Source organism: Garra rufa, chromosome 23 (genome assembly GCF_049309525.1).
Source record: "Garra rufa chromosome 23, GarRuf1.0, whole genome shotgun sequence".
NCBI classification, from domain to species: domain Eukaryota; kingdom Metazoa; phylum Chordata; class Actinopteri; order Cypriniformes; family Cyprinidae; genus Garra; species Garra rufa.
In genome coordinates, this window is record NC_133383.1 from 24,759,219 (window position 1) to 24,765,423 (window position 6,205).

The window sequence follows — 6,205 nt, forward strand, 5'->3', positions numbered from 1 at the left end:
AGTTATGATTAAAAATTCTGATTAAAAAAACATGATTATTGTAAAATGATGATTATAAAAACCCAGCTGCACCACCAGTTGCAATTCTTTAGAAAATCATAATTATGGCATAACAAGCCATAATTAGGATATAAACAGAATGAGATAGGCTACTGGACTTAATTATGAGATAAAAGTTTATTACTAAGTCTGTTAAAATTCAACTTTTGTCTCATAATTTGACTTCAAAAATTTAGAATTTTTATGTAATAATCAACATAATATTAACCTTAACATAATTTCTATTTTTTATCTTCATTTCAAATCATAATTTCAACCTTTTATATTACATCTTAATTTTGAAAGTCATTAATTATGACATTTTATCTCATAATTGTGACTTTGTCAGTTTCAACTTTTAATCTCATAATTGACTTATTTATTATGGCATAAAAAGCCATAATTAGGATATAAAATAATGAAATACTAAGTCATAATTATGAGATAAAAGCTTTGAAGTTACGATACAAAGTCAAAATTATGATGAAGAAGTCTACTTTTTATCTCATAATTTGACTTTTAATTTTGACTTTTTGATCATTTTTTATTTTTCTCATAATTTCTACTTTTTTACATCTTAATTTCAAAACACATACTATTTTATCATCATAATTGTGAATTTGTCAATTAGAACTTTTTAATCTCATAATTATGACTTAATATGCCATATTTTAAACTTTTAGCTCATAGACTCATCGATTTTTAATAAAGATTATGAAAACCCAGTTCCACTACATTAAAAATTCTTTAGTAAATCATAATTATGGCATAAAAAAGCCATAAATAGGACATAAAAATAATGAGATACTAACTCATAATTATGAAATAAAAGTTTTGAATTACAAGATACAGTCTTGAAAAATTCTACTTATCTCAACTTGACTTCATAATTATAATATTTTTGTCAGAATTTCTACTTCTAATTATGACTTGAATTGTCATAATTATGATAAAAAAAAATATTATTTTAAAATGATGATTATGAAAGCCCAGTTGCACCACATTCGAAAAAAACATAAAAAGCCATAATTAGGATATAAAAATAATGAGATACTACGTCATAATTATGAGATAAAAGGTTTGAAGTATGAGATATTATTAAGTAATTATGATGAAAAATTGACTTCATCAATTTTCAATTTTTGTTAATTCAACTTCAACATGATTTCTTAAAAATAATTAGATAAAAGGTTTAAAGTATGAGATACATAATAATACATAATTATGGTGAAAAAAGTAATTCTGATCATTTTTCATTTCTAATAAATTTGTCGATTTCGATTTCATAATTGTGAAATTTCAACTTTTAATCTAATAATTCACTTAATATGTCATATTTTTTACTTTTAATTTTATAGTTATGATTTTTTTGTCAGAATTATGATTTTAAAAAACTTTATTTTAAATTGCTGATTATAAAAGCCCAGTTGCACCACATTAGAAAAAAATAATGCTTTGGTTAATCATAATTATGGCATAAAAAAAAACATAATTAGGATATAAAAATAATGAAAAATAATTTATGTCAATATTATGTCATAATTATGGTTAGAAAAATAAAAATGATTGTTTTAAAATGATGATTATGAAAGCCCAGTTGCACCACATTAGAAAAAAAATGTTGGTAAATCATAATTATATGAAAAACATAGAAAGCCATAATTAGGATATTTAAATAATTAGTGAAAAAAATCATAAATCATAAATATGATGAAAAAGTCTACTTTTTATCTCATAATTTGCGTTCCTCATAATTTTTTTCATTTTTGCCGTAATTTCAGATGCAACATAATTTTCATTTTTTTACTTTTTATCCTAATTTCATCTCTCAAACATTTTTCTTAATTTTGAAAGCCATAATTATGACATTCAATTAGTCATAGGTATGACTTTTTGTCAGAATTATGATTATAAAACGTGTTTATTTTTCTTCAGAATCTTAAGAATACAATTCATCTCTTTTCTGTGCAAAAAAAAAACTGCATTTAAAATACATAAAATGCCCGCTGGCCTTCGAAAACATGATTTAACACAAAATTTGCCACACATAATACTTCCAACACAATACATCTTTTGAAATGTAGTGTACATTTTCATGACTTTCAGAAAAAATAGAAAGAAACAGACATATTTCATAGATTTCTAAGTGCATTTTTGTGTGCTTTTCAAACTAAGAGATGAGTTGAAATTGTCTGTGGTAATCACCAACATGCCACAGATGTTGTCCATAGAGCTTAACTTGTACTGAACCCAGAGCATTCCTTTAAAACTGTTTAGTTACTTTTGAAGACCCCCCAACCTTTTGTTTTGACGTCCTTTCGGGGTGATTCAAGCTGAAATTAAACCATCTGCAGCGAACAAGTTTCCAAAGAAATCCATACATGGCAAATGGCAAAAGCCCAGAGTGCGTGTAACCCCCAGGAGAAGCAGAGCGATCCCAGCTCATGCAAAAGCATAGTGATGGTTTATCCAGGTTAAGCAAATAGCTGTGTTTTGTGCTCTGGGATGACATTGACTGCCAGACTCTATGGGATGATCATTAGAAGCAGCTGTTGGCTTTGCTGCTGCATATTTCCCAGCTTCATTCAATGAAAAAGACTTGCTTTTTTGTCTCCAGCCTTAAGGGGAAGAAAGCCTATTAAAAGCCATAAATAATATGATGCTCTCACAGGATAGCATCTGAGGTAAGATGGACTCTGTGGTAAACATACTTCCACATGAGGTTTGGACTGAAGTTCTCACACATGCCAACTGCGAGTCCTGCCAGATGGGAATCGTAGACCCTGAATACGGTGCCGTATCACTGTTCCCAATTCCACGACGAGGGTTTTGTCCGCCAGTCTTATTAGGAGTGAACAAGCTAGCTTATTACCACAAAATTATCCCAACTGAATTCTGTTTACGCAGTCCTTGTGATCTAGATAATGATTAAATAAATCTGACTCGGTTTGTTCAAAATCTCACAGTTTTATCAAACAAATGGCCTTCTTGACTCTTGTGGGTGGGAGAGAAGGAATGCTGTCTGGTAAAGTACTTCTCCAAACTTGGGGTCCAAGAAATGTCCTTTCTAATTGAAGTGAATGACACGAGAATGGTGCAAGAACACGATGTATCGATATCTGGTACCTCAAAGGGATAGTTCACCCAAAAATAAAAATGCTGTCATTACGCAACCATCAAGTTGTCTGAACCTGTTTGACCTACAGTACATTTTCTCTTCTGGGAAAAACACAAGGAGAAGTCCAGCAGAATGAGAGCTCTTTTCCATCAACTGAAAGTGACCAGGAGCTATCAAGCTTCAAAAATGGCTAAAGCACCCTAAAGTAGGGCTGCACGATTAATCGCATGCGATATCCAATATGCATCTAGTTAATAAAGTCGGTCCTGTAATAAGTAGTAAATCTCCATCACGTGTTTGTTTCAGACAGAGCAGCGCTTAGTATACAGAGCTGTTGTTTACTGAAGAGCTGCGCAAAACCCAGCAGATGAAATCCTCAAGCTTGCGCGCTGCTTGTCAGTGAACAACGGCTCTGAGTACTAAGCGCTGCTCTGAAACGTGATGGCGATTTACTACTGATTGCAGGACCAGCTTTACTGACTAGATGCGCATTGGATATCGCATGCGATTAATCGTGCAGCCCTACCCCAAAGTGGTCCATTTGCCTCTACTATAGTTTTGTGTGATGAACAAACCAAACAAACCAAAATTTAGCATACAGTGAGGGGAAAAAAATATTTGATCCCCTGCTGATTTTGTACGTTTGCCAACTGACAAAGAAATGGTAGATATATTTTTACCAGCGAGAGACAGAATAACAACAAAACAATCCAGAAAACACATTTCAAAAAAGTTATACATTGATTTGCATTTTAATGAGTGAAATAAGTATTTGATCCCCTATCAATCAGCAAGATTTCTTTTCTCTTAATCAATCAGCAAGATTTCTTTTCTCTTTTCTCAGATTAGAACATTTAGTGTTCTAATCTGAGTTTGTTGCCTGTATATAAGACACCTGTCAACAGAAGCAATCAATCAATCAAATTTCAAACTCTCCATCGTGGCCAACACCAAAGAGCTGTCCAAGGATGTCAGGGACAAGATTGTAGACCCATACAAGTCTGAAATGGGCAACAAAACCATCACCATGCAGCTTGGTGAGAAGGTGACAACAGTCAGTGCAATTATTCGCAAATGGAAGAAACACTAAATAACCGTCAATCTCCCTCGGTCTGGGGCTCCATGCAAGAACTTACATTGTGGAGTTTCAATGATTATGAGAAAGGTGAAGAATCAGCCCAGAACTACATTTACATTACATTTACATTTATTAATTTAGCAGACGCTTTTATCCAAAGCGACATACAATTTGGGGAATACAACAAGCGATTTATCCTAAGGAGGCAGATCGACATAGGAAGTGCTCAAAATACCTTATATCAGGCATTGTTAGATGAGTACAGGCTAGAAAAGGAAGATCAAGAAAGAAAGGAGAACAATTATTATTATTATTATTTTTAATTGAGTCAAATAGTGTCGAAAGAGATGGGTTTTCAGCAGTCGCTTGAAAGCTGTCAAGGAATCTGCATTCCGGATAGGGGTGAGGAGATCGTTCCACCAGACAGGAACAGTGAACGAAAATGTTCTGGAAAGTGATTTCATGCTTCTCTGTGGTGGTACGATGAGGCGTCTTTCACTAGAGGATCTCAGACTTCTGGAGGGAACTACACTGGAGGATCTTGTCAATGATCTTAAGGCAGCTGCATGGGACCATAGTCACCAAGAAAAACATTGGTAACACACTATGCCGTGAAAGACTGAGATCCTGCAGCACCCGCAAGGTCCCCCTGCTCAAGAAAACACATGTACAGGCCCGTCTAACGTTTGTCAGTGAACATCTGAATGATTTAGAGGAGAACTGGGTGAAAGTGTTGTGGTCAGATAAGACCAAAATCAAGCTCTTTGGCATGAAAACAGCTCGCTGTGTTTGGAGGAGGAGGAATGCTGCCTGTGATCCCAAGAACACCATCCCCATCGTCAAACATGGAGGTGGACACATTATGCTTTGGGGGTGTTTTTCTGCTAAGGGGAGCGTCATGTGTGTAACTTACCATGATGGAGTTTCGTATTTATTGTTTTCTATACCACTTGTGTTGTTAAAGGGATAGTTCACCCAAAAATGTAAATTTTGTCATTAATTACTCACCCTCGTGTCATTCCAAACCTGTAATGGTGCGTTTACACCGGACGCGAATGAAGCGGCAAGCGCGAGTGATTTACATGTTAAGTCAATGCAAAGACGCGAATAGCGCGAATGAAGCGGTGCGAATTGAGTGTTTCAAGCGTTTGCCGCGCGAAGCGCGCGAGTTCAAAAATCTGAACTTTGGCGAAAATTCGCGCCGTGTTAACCAATCAGGAGCTTGCTCTAGTAGTGACGGTGGCAGAAATCTGAAACAACAATAAAGGACAAAATCACCGTTGCTGTCTGTGGTTACTCGGGGCTGTACGATACATCTTTGTACTTTTATAGAAACAGGAATAAAAAGGATCTTGCTTGGAAGAAAGTGAGTGAAGAGGTCGGACAATCTGGTAAGTTTTAAAAAAACGCTCTTTACTCAATCTGACCTACATATATATATACATATTGAGACTACAAGCAAGCTGAAGCAAGCTAAAGCTGGCAAACTGAGCTCATTCACCTATTTTACAACTACTTTCCCGCTGACGAGTGGCAGACGCCCCTCCCATGACGCGAATTCGCGTCTGTTGTGAAGTAAATGTCACGCGCGAATGACGCGAATTTCACGCGCAAATGAAGCGAGTTAACTTAAATGTTCAAGCGTCCAACTATGCGCGAATAGCGCGATTTATTCGCGCAAGTCGCGTCTGGTGTGAACGCCCCATAAGACCTTCGTTCATCGTTAGAACACAAATTAAGATATTTTTGATGAAATCCAAGAGCTTTCTGACCCTGCAAAGACAGCAACACAACTGACACGCTCAAGGCCCAGAAAGATGGTAAAAAAAAAAAAAAAAAAAAAAATACCCAGCAGCTTGGTTTACAGAAAAACTACCAGGCACCTAGGTAAAAAAATATTAAAAATAACACAGTAAAATTACCCAACAAGCAGAACACAGCATTGGGTAAAAAAAAAAATAATAGCATTT